At 39.4% G+C, this 16,567-nt stretch overlaps 1 protein-coding gene across 22 annotated transcripts in view; it reads right to left on the reverse strand.

The window, feature by feature from the left end:
- The window catches only part of LOC115934578 (ubiquitin carboxyl-terminal hydrolase 6-like), a 104,943-nt gene that overhangs the window by 53,313 nt on the left and 35,063 nt on the right, over nt 1-16,567 (reverse strand). For 5 of the 22 annotated variants that reach the window (XR_008679500.2, XR_010133836.1, XR_010133835.1 and 2 more), the window contains 2 exons: nt 10,676-10,854; nt 9,619-9,736 (listed from right to left, as the gene is read on the reverse strand). The exons of 9 other annotated variants lie outside the window; for them this stretch is intronic. The gene's annotated coding sequence lies outside the window, so the exon portion shown is untranslated. Of the gene's footprint in view, nt 1-3,834; nt 4,005-9,618; nt 9,741-10,675; nt 10,855-16,567 lie in introns of those variants that run through there. 8 more of the 22 variants (XR_010133841.1, XR_010133843.1, XR_010133834.1 and 5 more) reach the window with 4 other exon arrangements.

Genomic DNA, 16,567 nt, shown 5'->3' on the forward strand with positions numbered 1-16,567 from the left:
GGCAATCAAGGATTAATTTACAGATTTAAGATAAATCCTTCAAATCAATATAGGAACCAAAAAAGGAGCCTACAGAAACATGCACAGAATAAGCAAAGCATATGAAGAAAAGTAAGGCACAGAGGCCAATCAACATTTGCTAAACTCTATCTCACATGAAACCTGCCACAGCAAGTTCCAGGTGAGAAGATCCCTGCAGAAACACTGCAGGGCAGGATCCCAGGAGGCAGGACCACAGGAGGTGATAGAGCCCCCTGCAGTGGAAGGGTGTCAGGCCCAAGAGGGCCAGGTGGCTCCAGACCTCCTGCTCCAGCTTCCCCTTATTCCCCACATCAAGCACAGCCCCACGTGAGCGCCCCAATGCAGGGAGGATTCTGACTGCTGATGTCTTCTCCACCACTGTGCATCCCCCGCCAAAGGCAGCTCCTTGCCCATGACATCATTCCAGCATTCCCTTTTATGGGTCACCTCTCCCTCCCCAGTCACAATGCCAGAATCCACCCCAGGAGAGTAGAGATGGGAAATCAAACTGTGGCACCATGAGTGGAGACCCTAGAGGCAGACATGGGTGCAGGCACTGAGAGTGGAAACACGTTAGGCCCTGCTGATGGGCGACAAGCACAGAGGATGGGGACATTCAAGGGCAGACATGAGTTGCAGGCACAGGAGAGAAGACCTGGGCTACAGTCACGGGGGATCCAGATACAAAGGGAGCTCACTGACTACAGATGCATGGCAGAGAGGCACAGCAGGGACAGACATGGGTACAGGGGCAGGACAGAGGAGTAGGTGAAGGCTGGCGTGGGCAGGAAGCACAGAGATAAAGACACCCGAAAGTAGATGTGGCTGTAGGCTGAAGGGTGGAGTCACAAGAGTCCTAATGTGGGCTGCATGGACAAGGGCTGGAGACACAGGAAGACAGGCATGGGAAGCAGACACACTCAATGACAGGTCTCTGCTGCAGTAACAACACACAGAGATACCCAACGAAAGAGACTGGCTGCAGGTACAAGCACTAGGGATAGGAGTTTTGGGCATAGTCTCCTGGGAGAAATGATCCAGAAAAAGGACAGAAACAGGCTAAAGGCACAGAAGGAGACACACGAGTGCAGACACGACTGAAAAGCATGAATGAAAACACTGTGGACATGGATTAGAGGGACAGAGAATGCAGTAAACATAAGCTGGCATGGGCCGAAGCTCAGGGGACAGACAGACGAAAATATCAGAATGGGCTGCAAGCACAGGGATTGAGACACTGGAGGACTGCTACTGCCTGAAGGCTAAGAAGACGGCAACACTCAAAGCAAGTAATGTGTTGGAAGCACACAGGATGGAGACTCACACGGCTGGCATGGGCTGCAGGTGCAAGAAATGGAGACTTGACAGCTGGCATAAACTGCAGGCAGAGGACAGACCAGGTGACAACACACAAGGGCAGACATGGGCTTCAGTCATTATAGGATGGTGATACTGGAGAGAAGATACAGGCTTCAGGCACAAGGATGGAGACACACAGAGCCTGACATAGCTGCAGGCATACAGGGTGGAGACACTGGGAGGCCAACGCGGCTGCAGACACAGGGTCTGGAAACACCTATGGGAAATTGTGGCCCCGCTTAGAGAGAAACAGGACACACGTTAAGGGAATGTGTTCGAATAGAAAAAATATTGAAAATCAATCACATAAACATTTCAAGAACTAAAAAAGATTAGAACGAAAGAATGCAGAATGAAAGTAATAATAAAGAGCAGACATCAATCAAATACGAAAAAAAAACTGTAATGGAGACAAATCAAGGATAAAAGTTGGTTTATATAGCCAGGCGTGGTGGCGGGTGCCTGTAGTACCAGGTAGTCGGGAGACTGAGGCCGGGGAATGGCATGAACCCAGGAGGCAGAACTTGCAGTGAGCCCAGATCGCACCACTACAATCCAGCCTGGGCGACAGAGGAAGGCTCCGTCTCAAAAAAAAAAAAGTTGGTTTATAAATATTAATATACTAAATACACCACTAGCGAAACTGACTAAGCCAAAGAGAAAAGACTCAAAAGACCAATATCAGGAATGAAAACAGAGGCCTGCTCTACAGAGCAGTGTATCAAGATACTACGAAAATTCTGAGAAATACTTAGGACTGCAAGCTTGACAAGAGAGACGAAATTACACACATTGAAAAATACACTTACAAAACTGGACACAGAAATAACGTAAAACCAGAAAACTACCATATATACTAAAGGATTTGAATTGTTAAAAAAACAACAACAAAACACCTAACAAATAATGTTCCACAAGTAAAATTCCATGCCCAGACTAAAGAAATATTCCAAACATTTAAGGAAGTAAACATCTAAACTTCTCAGACCCTTCCAAAGAGAAGAAATATAGGGACTATTTTTCAATTTTGTTTTGTGAGGCCAGCATCACGTTGATACCACAATCTGAACAGGACATTAGAAAAAAAAAATTACGGACCCACTCTTTCATCAACAGAAACACGAATATTCTTTTTTTGAGATGCAGTCTCGCTCTGTCTCCCAGGCTAGAGTGCAGTGACACAATCTCAGCTCAATGCAACCTCTGCCTCCCGGGTTCAAGCAGGTATCCTATTTCAGCCTCCAAAGTACCTGGGATTACAGGCGCCTGCCACCGCATCCAGCTAATTTTTGTATTTTTAGTAGGAACAGGGTTTTGCCATGTTGGTCAGGCTGGTCTCGAACTCCTGACCTTAGGTGATCCGCCCGCCTAAGCCTCCTAAAGTGCTGGGATTACAGGCGCGAGCCACCGCACCCGGCCAGAGATACAAATATTCTAAGAAAAATTGTATAATATGAATTAAACCACATATGAAAATATAACACATGGATACTAAGCGGGATATACTAAAAAATGCAGGATTGGTTAACATTAAAAAATAGATCATGTAAAATATCTTATTTGCAGAAAAATAGAAAAACATTACTATTCACAATATATGTAAAAAAAGCATTTATTCAAATTCAACAATTAGTCATAACTCTTAGCAAATGCAAAGGAAGGCAGCTTCCTTAATCTGATTAAGCTTGTCTAAAATGAAATTACAACACAGGACCACTGAAGCTTTTCCACTGTAATCAGAACCAAGCAAGACTTCCTGGACATACCCCCTCTATTTCACACAGTGCTGGAGGTGTAATTGGGACAATAAAACAAAAATAAAGGTGTAAGAACCAACATTTAAGCAGTACAGCTGTTATTGTATGTGGCTGACACTATTATGCACATGAAAAATATACCACAATCCAAAAATGATGGTTATGAATATGTGAATTAAGCCAGTCTACAGGATGCAAGATGAATACATAAAATCAATCAGATTCCTATGTATCAGCAAGAAAAAAATGCAGAATAAAATTAAAGAACAACGACCAGACTAGGAAACAACTATCTACACTAGAAATGAGCCCATGAAGAATTTATAAAATACATTTTAAAATTATTCAAATCAATGTAAGAACATAACTGACCCAACAGAAAAACCAGCACTGAAAATGAAGAAAAAGATGCAAAGGCCAATATTCAAAGAAATTTTGCTTCGCTAGCTTATTTCCAGTGCCAGATGACAGGAGGCCCACAGGGACCCAGAAGGCAGGACCCCAGGGAGGTGACAGTGCCAGCAGCAGGAGGGCCGGACTCTGCCTTGGGCCGAGTGGGGCCACAGCTCCCCGGTGGCCATGGGGTGAAGCCCGGGCAGCCTGGCGCTCCGGGCCCCTGCACACGCTTCCCTCCCTCTACCCCGTTCCTCTCTCCCGGTGCCTCGGCCCCGTGGGATGTGCTCGCATCCATACTCACCAGGCCCAAGAGGTTGGGAGAATGGAGAAGGGCTTGGGACGGTCCTCCACGAACACATGGAGGACGCTTTGCCTACATCTGGGACACCCTTCTCTGAGGCTGGCCTCAAGGCAGGCGCGCACAGCACACGCTCCCGGTCATCATCGCTTCTGAACTATGACGACCACTGCGCAAGGAACTTTTTTGACAACTCTTATTGGATAATAATCTTCATCTCTGATTGCACAATCTTAACCAATCAGAGTTGGAGACTTATCCAATCCGTGTTGTAGTACAGAGTCTGCTCTCATCCTATCAGAACGAGGCTTCCAGGATACCTCATTTGAATACAGCTATTATAAAAGGGAGGCAAATGTCCACGCCTGCTGTGGGGGTGGGCTCACGTGCATCTTCTCTGCGTTGGGGTCAGCCAGGGAGCGTGTGCAGAGCACTTGCATTGTAGACTAGCCGTGGAGAAGGATGTCCCAGGTGCAGGCGAAGTTTCATTGTGTTCATGGAGGATTTTTCCTGTGGCAAAGGCTTCTCCATCTTCCAACATCTCAGGCCTGGTGAGTCTGGATGTGACCGCTTCCTGTGGGGGCCCAAGGCGCACCTGCGTCAGGAAGCGAGACCCGCACTGGACAGAGACCACACCACCAGCATCTGATCCTGACCCGGCTCACCGAGCACTGTGTGCCCTGTGTCGTGAACAAGGACGCTTACTGTGTCTGTGGCTGGCTGTGGAGGCTTCCCTGGGGCTCCCAGGCCCTGCCTCTGACCCTCAGCCTTGGGAGCTCAGGGTCCCCCTCGCACCTCGGGGTCCGTGCCCAATCACACGATGCCCCCTGCAGCCTGTTTTCACAGGTCATTCCCTGCCCCAACACACACAGTCTGCAATATCTTAAATTATATATATCTATAAATGATATATACATATATATGTGTATATATATACACATACATATATTTTTTTGAGACAGAGTCTTGCTCTTTTTGCCCAGGCTGGAGTGCAGTGGCACGATCTTGGCTCACTGTAACCTCTGCCTCCCGGGTTCAAGCGATTCTCCTGCCACAGCCTCCCGAGTAGCTGGGATTACAGGCGTCCGCCACCATGCCTGGCTAATTTTTTTTGTATTATTAGTAAAGACGGGGTTTCTCCATGTTAGCCAGGCTGGTCTCGAACTCCTGACCTTGTGATCGCCCGCTTTGGCCTCCCAAAGTGCTGGGATTACAGGCATGAGCCACGGCGCCCGGCCAAATGATATTCTTGTGGGCAGTCTGACTTACGTTGAAAATTTAACTGAATTGTAATGCATTACACTTAGTGTTCTCTTCCATCCCTATTTCTCTCTCTCTCACACAGGTATACACACATTCTCACAAACACATATATAGTTTTGTTTTGCTGGTAGAAATATAATTAATAATTGCCTACATAGCTGTAAAAAGGAATACATTAAAATAACTTCATTTCACTGCATCAACAGACACATTTTCCTGCGCATACAGAGCTCTTCCCCTTTCAAAAGGGAGCCCTATTAAAATTTATTACATCACATGTTAAAACCAAATGTTTAGAGTGTGACTCACAAAGTAAGCCAAAAGATTATGTCTTAAGTAGCAGATAAACAAATCCCACATTTTATCCAATTAACCCTGTGATTACCTGGATTTTACGACATATGTCGTCTTATACTGAAAACATGAAGCTCATGATATTGCAATTAATACATGTTCGTCCACAAATAAAACAATATGTAATACTTGGTTGCTTACTTGGCTATTGTGTTATGGCTCTCGTGGGTTTCTATGCTTTTAATTATGGTATGGTAGTTTTAAGTTACATTTGAAATACAAGTCTTAAAGGGTAATGCTATACATATTGGAGTCCTACGACAATGTTCACAGACTTTTGTAATTAATGGGTTGAATCCTCTAATAGAGTGTACCATTTTACCCGTATTATTTGAATTTTGTAACTATGTGGATGTTAATCCCTTTTGTACTAATTGTCTTTCTTTTAAGAAAAACTAAGTGTTCCAAATGAAACATATATCTTAACGCTATTTCAAACAATATAGTAAATTAGGACTTTAAAAATGAAGACACATTGACAGCAGCAAACTTTAGCTGATATAAGCATTGGAGTCACTAGGTTTTATTCGTTTCATAATAAATACAAATTTTTAAAGACTCATTATTTGTAGCCATTCTGAATGAATTTAAAAGCTTAATGCATTTTACTGTCTTTTAAAATTTTATAATAGGCTTTTGTAAATAATTTAAAACTATAGGATAGCCTAAAACTTATGAAATCATAGCTTCTGAGATTAATATACTGCATTTCCTTTAGTTTTCCCCCATGTATCATTTTAAATCATATATATGTGTAATTGAATGGCACTATAAAAAAACTGTAATGAAGTACTTTCAGCAGAAAAGTATAAAGTCTCTTAAACCTAATTGCTCTTTAATATTGCCAATATATGGTAGAAAAATATCTATTTCCTTTCACCCAGTTTGTAAATGTTAAACCACCAGCATTTCAAAGATGAAGGCAGCCAAGATGATGTCCCTGACTGTGAACTTGTGAAGAGGTGAGCACTATCAGCTCCCCTAACCAGTCTCAACTGGCTTTACCGTATCCTGTACTGAGACCTTTCAGTTACTTTCAGGTGTTTGCTATGAAAAGTACATTTTACAGTGAACGTGTTTGTGCAAGCACTATCCTCTCTGGGAATTTTTGGTAGTGAAGATTCAAAACATAACTCTTCTTGAAAGTCCATTTGCTTTCCACAGGGTTGTGCCAAAAATGACAAAGATTCAAATTGTATGTCATGAATCATTTCCTTCTTTCTCTTTTGGTCTGGAAATACTACACTGCTTGCTAAAATTTGTAAAAGTCTGTTTACTGGAGGAATTATTATTCCTGCACTACTCTGTACATTGATAACTTATTCAACTACTTATGTATATCAAATTTCATGTCCCTTTCTTCTTAGTCATCATTCAGTTTCCTCCATCAATCGATTATTTAAAAAATTTTCATTCAGATAATATATTCAAGATTCTAAGTGTCCGTATCATAAATGCAAATATGTTGATGAATTTCTTCAAATTGAGTATGCCTGGTTAGCAGGATCCCAGGCTGAGAAACAGAACATTATCTGCACCACAAAAGTCTCTCTAGTACTCCTCTCCAGTCTCTACCTGCCGTTCCTTTCCTGAAGATAACCATATCCTAAATTCTAACAGCATTGACTTGTTTTGCCAGTTTTTAAATATAGCAGTATGTACCATTTGGTGTCTGGATGCTTTGATTTAGCAGTATGTTTGTAGGATTCTTCCACATTTTTCTGGAAGTGTCATTATGTGACTATGCCACAATTAATTTATAAATTTTAATGTGGATGGGCATTTATGCACTTTTCAGGTAGGACCGTCACCATGACTGCTTCTATTAACATTCTAGCACGTCTTGGTAAAAATCGGTACTATTTTCTGTTGGGCACATAGCTTGCAGTGGGTTTACTGATTCTGAACACTTTTTCAGTTGTAATAGATACCGCCAAACAGAATTCCTAAGAATTTTTGCCAGCTTAAACTCTCATCAGTAGTTTATATAAAAAAAAAATTAGTTTTGTCTAATTTCATTATAATCACTAGAGTGTGTATTTACTGACACTAAGTTAATTTTCCTTATAAGTTGAGCCACTTTTAGTGTTACTGTCCATATGTATATATATATAATTTTGAAAATATATATTCAACCCTTTGGCTAATTTTTTTTGGATCTCTTGACTTACCCTTTTCAATTTGTAGTAGTTCTTTATACATATTCTGTTCTTTGGTACATTCTTTTTGTGTATTCTAGATGTGAGTGTTAAATTGTATATATACATAGTGAACATCTTTTACTTCGTGTTGTGTCCCACTGCTCTCCTGAATAAAATGCTCAATTGTAACATACTCCAGTTTTCTTTTTTCCCCCTGTGGATCATGCTTTTTGTGTTCTGTTTTAAAAATGTGTGCCACCTCTAAAGACTATGATGTGATCTGTGTTTTTCTGTATAACATTTATTGTTTTGCTGTTCACATTTAGATCTATGCAACTGAGATAAATTTTTAATTGTGGTATAAGGTAAGGGCTACAACACTGTTTTTCCAAACTGATAGTCAATGACTCAGCAAAATTTTTTAAAAGTTGAGCTTTTTCTGTAAACTGCAGTGCCACATATGTCATAAATCAAGTTTTCTGTACTTTTGAATCTTTTTCTAGACTCCATTTTATTCCATTGATGGTTTTTCTACCCTGTGCTTATCACCTGACTTACTGTAAATTAATAACACATTCCATATCTGATAGTTTAGGTCCTCCAGGTTTATTCTTTGCATTTCTTTTTATTAATTGTTGATACATAGAAATATAACTGAGTTTTGCATGTATAGGTATTTTTATACAAATGATTTTGTATACTGTATCCAGAGACCTTTCTAAATGGATTAGATGTGAGCTTTTACTTACTATGGTGGTTGAAATCTTATCTAATGTTCTATTAATATTTTTTGATTTAAATGTACATTTCAGTGCTACTTAGCTTCCATCTTGTGAGTGGCCATGTTGGAAAGCCTCTGGGTATCTAAGAACCTCATAAACAATGGTGATTAGCATGGCTGGGATGAAATTTTGGCTCTCATGTTACCCACAGGAATCAAGGGGAAATATTGAAGGTGGCCTAAGACTCTGTTGATAGTAGCTCTACAGAGTCGATTCCTCTGTTTATCCAGAACACGGACACAGTATCCCAGAGGTTAATGGGATGAAAGCTGCCTAGCAGACATCTAGCAAACCCAGTTCTTGCTGAGCCCTGACCAAGTCCTTGATTTTGTCTGCTCCACTTCCCTAAATGCTTGCCTCTGATGAAGTATTAGAAATCAACATCAATGTATTCCAAGTTGGTGTTGGCCCATTTCCTTTACCAATTAGCAAACACACAGGAACTCACATAAGTCCAAGCCAACATCTCTCATTTACTACTTCTGTTTATTTCTTGGCCTGATCACAAATCCATTAACATAAAAAATGAGATTTATTTATTCATTTGTTCATATTTCACACACTTCCTCATAAAATAAATCACATTTCAAAAAGGAAATGTGGCCAGGTGTGGTGACTTCATGCCTGTAATCCCAGCACTTTGGGAGGCCAAGGCAGGTGGATCAGTTGAGGTCAGGCATTCAAGACCAGCCTGGCCAACATGCTGAAACCCCGTGTCTACTCATGCACATGTATGTTTATTGCGGCACTATTCACAATAGCAAAGACTTGCAACCAACCCAAATGTCCCAACAATGATAGACTGGATTAAGAAAATGTGGCACATATACACCATGGAATACCATGCAGCCATAAAAAAGGATGAGTTCATGTCCTTTGTAGGGACATGGATGAAGCTGGAAACCACCATTCTCAGCAAACTATCGCAAGGACAAAAAACCAAACACCACATGTTCTCACTCACAGGTGGGAATTGAACAATGAGAACACATGGGCACAGGAAGGGGAACATCACACACTGGGGACTGTTGTGGGGTGGTGGGAGTGGGGAGGGATAGCATTAGGATATACCTAATGCTAAATGACGAGTTAATGGGTGCAGCACACCAACATGGCACATATATAACAAATCTGCACGTTGCGCACAAGTACCCTAAAACTTAAAGTATAATAATAAAATTTAAAAAAAAACCCATGTCTACTAAAAAAAAATACAAAAAAAATTAGCTGGGCATGGTTGCACATACCTGTAAACCCAGCCACTTGGGGGGCTGAGGCAGGAGAATTACTTGAATCCGGGAGACAGAGGTTGCAATGAGTCGAGATCACCCCACTGCAATGCAGTCTGGGCGACAGAGTGAGACCCTGCCTCAAAAACAAAGGAAATGTGTTTCACATTTCATAACAAAAATGAGATTTTTAGTTGTGTAAAAAATACTAATTGACATATGACTTAAATGAAAATAATTGTTTTTTGCTTCTTGGAAAAACCTGTATGTTCCTGAGGATTTCATAGTGAATAGATTGTAAATCCCTTATTAATGTCAAGTATGCATTTATTTTTAAGAAAGTGTTCCATATTCTGTCTCTTTCAGGTTCAAAACCTGAAGGGGTATGGTGAGGTTGTAGAGTAGAACACCAAGTAATTTTTATCAGGGCCCTAAATCAGAGGAGATTTGAGACTGTCTTTTCTGTATACAGACTGTGGAGAATACAGATCTCTTAGAGAAACCCGTGTCTAGCAAGGGCTGGAACCACAGAGGTCCAAAAGCCAGGCTAATGGAGGGTCTTGAAGCCTGGTGGAGACACAGCCAAGAATTCTTGAGCCACCTAGAGAGCACGTCAATGCTGGAAGGGTGGTAAATTCTCAGTGTCCCACATCTAGACAAGGCAACTGCATAGAGGACATATGCTATGGTTTGAATGCGTCTCCCAAAGGTCATGTGTTAAATACTTAATTCCTAATGGAACAGTGTTGAGAGATGGAGCCAAGTAAGATGTGATTGGATCATGTGGGCTCTGCCCCTCATGAATGGATGAATGTTGCTATAGCAGGAACGGGTTAGTTATCTTGAGAGTGAGTTTGTTATAAAACTGAGTTCTTCCCCTTCTTGCTCTCTGGCATTCTCTTGCACTTTTGCCTTCTGCCATGGAATGACACAGCAGGAGGGTTCTCACAAGATGCCAGCACCTGGGGTGGACTCCCCAGCCTCCAGAACTGTAAGAAATAAAACTTCATTCTTTGTAAATTACACAGTCTATTCTATTAGAGCAACACAAAATGAAAGAACTCAACATAAATACCAAATGGAAGCTGTGTCAGAGCAGCCAACATCAGAAGTGGATTCTAGCACAAACACTTAGTGTTGCAGGGTGCAAATTCTTTGACAGTGAGCACCAGAAGAGGACAGAGTGCTGTTAGAAACCTTCCAAATTAGAACCTGGGTGATGTAAAAATTCTCCTTATACTTCAACTTCAATTTCTGTGAAGGGCAGAAAAAGAAAGTCAGAGAGAGTAAAAGCCATGCAGTTTACTATTTGCCCAAGGAGACTAAATCGAGAACCATATATAAATAAGTAACCTAAAATTAGCAAGGTAATTGGGGGCTGATAGGTATGCTAATTTATAGAGAATAACTGGAATAATTGAAAAATTCAATAGAAAAATTTTAGAGCAGTTTTAGGTTTACCGAGAGAAATTGCACAGAAAGTACAATTCCCATACGTCTTCCCTCCTCCCAACACAGTTTCTGCTCTTACTAGCATCTGGCGTTGGTGTGGCATATTTGATACCATTAAAAAACCAATATGGACTTTTAACTAAAGTCCTGTCTCTACAAATAAATGAATTCCAGAGTTTACATTTACAACATTCTGTTTGGGGCTTACAGGTTTTGATAAAAGTGTAATGTTACATATCCACTGTTAGAGTACCATACACAATAGTTTCACTGCCCTAAAAGTGTGCTGTACTCCATTTATTTAATTCCTCACCCATTTCCCTGAACCCCCTAAAGGCCTTTGATACTTCTATTGTCTCTATAGTTTTGGCTTTTCCAGAATGTCGTATAGTTGGAATCATACAGTATGTAGCTTTTTCAGACTGGCCTCTTTCACTTAGCAATATGCAATTAAGTTTAGAGCATTACAAAACCTTTTTAAATATAAAGATTCTATAATATGAGCTTTTTATAGTATTTCAATGATGTCATTGTCAGAGGAAAGTAGAGGCTGAGAATAGGGTAGATCATTAAATTTACATGTGTAATATGTTTATTACATATATTACATATATAAATGTTAGATATTTGTATATTATACATGTATATAGTTCTAATATATACCTTTGGAAGAAGTGGTTATTTTTAGGTCAGAGGGAAGAACTGTTACTGAACATATTAATTACAGAGATAAACACACTGAAGCCAGAAGATTACATGACTTCTCCAAATTCACACAGTAAGTAAATGCAGAAATGGAAATGGCAGGAGACCGAGATTCTTGTCACTTACCCAAGAATTCTTGTGTTTGAACCGTACTCATCACCATCTGTGCTATTTCAGTAGGTTCTGGTTGGAAAAACGTTACAGAGGCCACAACCCTCATCCACATACTCCATACTCAATTCATTAGGCCTTGCTAGTTTTGCACACACTAAAAATATTAAAAATATGTCTGTTTGTTTAAGTCAAAGTCATCAGAAATGACAATCTGCGTTGTGTACGATTCAGCTCTGGTTGCTGATGGAGTCTTTTGGGCAGTATTAATGGTGGGAGAGAAGACCTGACATACCAGAGGCCTCTGTACCCTGCGATCATGACTGGCAGGAGGCAGCCATGTGATCCACATTCCAATTTAAAGTATGTTTCTTTCCCTACTGCCAACTGTTGTAATTGTGAATGCTTCCTACGCTCTACCCATCCCCCTTTATTTTACTACAATATCCCCCATTATCAGCAATTTTGTTTTCTATCATTTCAGTTACCCCAGTGTTCATGGTACACTACAATAAGATATTTTGAGACAGATCACATTCAGATAACTTTCATTAGGTTGTACTAATTGTTCTATTTTATTATGAGTTATTGTTTTTAATCTCCTGTGCCTAATTTATACACTCACTTTATGATAGGTAAGGATGTACAGGAAAAATCATAGGATACATAGAGTTTGTTCTTATCTGTGGTTTCAAGCATCCTCTGGGGGTCTTGGGATGCATCCTCCATGGATATGGGGAAACTACTATATATAAAGTCGGTAAAATCACAAATAGAGAAAAGCAGACATCATTTTACATATGCTGAAGAAGGCTAATCACAAGTTCAATCCATCCTTCATTGCTCAGGTCCTTCACTCACAGGATTTGAGTCTACAGGTGATGCCACTGTTTTTATTATTTTACGTCTTTCTTCCCTGTGTAGCCAAATGTTGGCACTTTCTATGCCTCCTTTTTTGTCTCTCCACTTCTAAAGCCAATCACCAATTCCAGGTTTCTGCAAGTCTGGCCATCCTTTTTCTCCAGCGCACATGGTCTGTTTCCTATTGGCCACGTACTGCCTCTTCCATCTGGAATACTTCACTCCCCTCCATTTAGTTTATTCAACTTTGTCCTATTTATTATGTTCCTAAGCTGAATGAAGGTCTGTTTTTGCTGAAATTACGGAGATGAGACAAATTAGTAAAAATGTTTTATTCAAAATTTATTTGGTGGAAGAGATACAATAAGAAATGAACCAAAAAAGCAATAAAAAGAGACAAAGAGAAAAAGTAAAATAAGTTGTATAATTTATTAGAAGGCGATAAGTGCTTTGGAGGGAAACAAATCACAGAGGAGACAGAAGCTCCTGCTGGGCTGGTAAACTTGGTACACCTTTCAGTAGGATATTGAAGGAAGATTTCACTGTGAAGTTAACATTTCAGAGAAGATGTAAATGACATGAGGAGTGAGTTGTAGAAATACCCGCAAGAGTCTGTTACAGGTGAAGGAGGATACGGCACAAACCTCCTATAGCTGAAAAGTGCTGAGAAGAAAACTTCAAGGACGCCAGCATAACTTCAGTGGAGAAAGCAAAGTGGAAAAGCAGGAGGAGAAATAGTCAGAAAGGTACTGAGCACTGAATCATAATGCACTTTGCAGGCAATTTTAACAATTCTAGTCTTCAGTTGAAGTATGATTAAGACCCATGGGAAGGTTGTGAGCAGAGGAGTAATGTGATTCGATGTGTATCTTTAAAGGAACATTCTGGCCGCTGGACTGAGTGCAAGCATTAATGGGAGGCAAAAGCAAACGCAGTAGGTTCATTTGGAGGCAATTGCTATAATCCAGTCAAAGATTGTGCTAGCTCCGGCTGGGTAAGTATCAGGGACGGGGATAAGTTTAGATTCAAATTATTAATCAAAATTATAATTAAAACCAAATTAATAGTGCATGTATACATGCACAGCTGAAATATGAAAAGTAAAATAGAATTGAGTCTGATCCAATTAGTATATTTATTTGAAATAACTTACCTTCACGTATGATGACCATATTAAATGTCTCCAGTACAAGAATACAGGGAAAAAGCTAGGCCAATAACTACGTCACATGAGAACAGTTCAATTTAATTGGCAGTTCAGGTTAACTACGTAAAGTGAAGATGGTCATTATGTGCTTTCACAGAATCATCGGGTTGTCTGAACAAGGTAACACATCTCTTTGTCAGTCTATTTGTTGCTGCTTAGAGGCATTAAGGTTTCTGGGATAAGTTATGGAGTCTAAATGAGAGTGAAGTTTATTGCATAAGCAATTGTAAGGTGGAAAAAAAGTTTCTAAAAGTTCAGGTGAGAGGAAAATGGTGCCATTGTGGATTAATGAGGTGGCAGCTCACAGCCCTTCTTTCTCACATCCATCTGCATTTTGGTCACCACAGTTCCTTTAGTGTTTATTACATTGTGTATGTGTATTTTTCATGTTGACAACAAATAACACACTCACACTAGAAAGCTAAGTCACAGATGTAACATTCAACAAAAAAATGAAGGCATAATTTTAAGAAAAGGCAGGCAAATATTAGTGCAACACAATCATGTCTGGCAAAAATAAACGCTTCATATAAAATGACCTTTAAGGGCATATATTAGGGTTCTCCAGAGAAATGAGTGATGCAGATGATATAGATCAGATATAGATATCGATACACGCAATCATGTGAGCCAGTCCCTTAAAAGCCTAAAAGACCACAGGGTAGGCCGGCGGGCTGAAGACCCAGGAAACAGTTGCCGTTTGCATCCGAAGCAGTCTGCTGGCACAATCCCTTCCTGCTTGGGAGAAGTCAGCCCTCATTCTGTCAAAACCTTCAGCTGATAGGATGAGGCACACCCACAGAATGGAAGGTCATCTGCTTTACAGAGTGTACCAATTTAAATGTTAATTTCATCCAAAAAACATTCACAGAAAAATCTAGAATAATGTTTGACCAAGTATCTGGGCGCTGGGCCCACACAAGTTAATATGTTAAAATTAACTATCACAGGCATAAGGCTTGTGAAATCTTCATAAGCAGATAGTAAAGAAAATACTATCCTTTATATAAGGCATGTCCTTTGTGGCAAAGTGAAAGAGGCACCATTATTGATGGGTGGGAAAGTCGTGCATTTCATCTAGTCATCTGCTCTAACTACATTAACACTATTTCTTTTTATTAAATGTCTTGGGAAAAAAAGATTTTTTGTATTTATACTCAAGCTTCAAATACAATGTCATTAGTCAGAAAATACTAAATGTATGTAAGGCTTATATAAAATTTAAAGAATAATTGTGAAACTAAAGTAATCCAGAGGGATATATAAAAGTATTTTTGAAGCCTAAAACACAAGAATCAGAAAATAGAATACATGAAGAATTAAAAGAAAAATGAGAAAAGGAGCTGAGGAAAATTTTAAAAATAGTACATTTATAGCAACGAGTTATTGTGATGCATGACAGAAATTATCAACTAATTGTAAAGATGTCACAGACAGTAAAATATAAATGAAAAAGAAGCAATTACTTTTATACCACTAAATAACACAGGAAGCTTGTCAGATAGGAATGCGAAATGTATAGAAAATGAAGTAAAAATTAAAATGTGGTCTTGTAGAAATGAATATAACCTAGAAATCAAAAGACAAGGTAAAAAAGTAAAATGATAAAATTATAGAAGAAGGTGAAACATTTGAGAAAGACAAATAAGCATTTACCTAATTAAAAGACAAATGAATAGTCTATCATATTTTGGTCATGTTTTCATAAGTTATTTTTAATGAAATACTTCTCCTGAAAAGGACCAGTTATTTTTTGACCGTTTGCATAGTGTGTATGACATCAGGAATGCAGCAGAGTATTGAAAAAAAAATGTTTACTTGAGTTGAAAATATGAACCACAAATATTTAACGGAAGTGGCATGGAAAGTGAATGAATGGTCTACATAAAGCCAGAGCCATTTCAATGAAGAAACAAAACTGTCTTGCTGCCAGCTGGGTTAGATATAGAAATCACAAGCGGAGAAGTTTAACATGGCAATGTTAAAGCCTACTTAGAACGCTGTGGAGTGACTGGCACATAGTAAGTTATTCAAAAATTTTTATTGATAGCCATTCACAAAGGAGTCAACGCAAAATGTATCATTTATATATCTTCAGTGGCCTTCACTACAAAGCATTGAAATAAAAACTAACAATAAATTATCTTATTTGATGAGATATTTATATGAAATATTTATAAAAGGATAATAGAAAAATAGAATTGATATTCTTATAAAACTCAAACACTGAAGAAGATAATCTAGTGAATAATAACCAGGGCCACTATATTTTAAAAAAGAAAATAACAAATGTTGTCAAGGAGGTGGAGAAACTGAAACCCCTGTACACTGTTGGAAGAGATTTAAAGTGGTGCAGATGCTATGCAAAACAGTATGTCAGTTCCTCAAACCTTAAAAGCAGAATTACTGTATAATCCAGCAATTCCACTCCTGGACACATACCGAGTAAAACTGAAAATAGGGTCTAAAAGAGATAGTTTTATACACACGTTCAAAGCAGCATTGTTCACAATAGCCAAAAAGTAGAAGCAACCTAGGTGTCCATCAATGAATGACTGTATAAGCAAAATGTGATATATGTCTTGGCATACAATGAAATGTTATTCATCCTCAAAATGGAAGGAATTTTGA

Source organism: Gorilla gorilla, chromosome 4, assembly GCF_029281585.2.
Source record: "Gorilla gorilla gorilla isolate KB3781 chromosome 4, NHGRI_mGorGor1-v2.1_pri, whole genome shotgun sequence".
Lineage (NCBI taxonomy): Eukaryota > Metazoa > Chordata > Mammalia > Primates > Hominidae > Gorilla > Gorilla gorilla.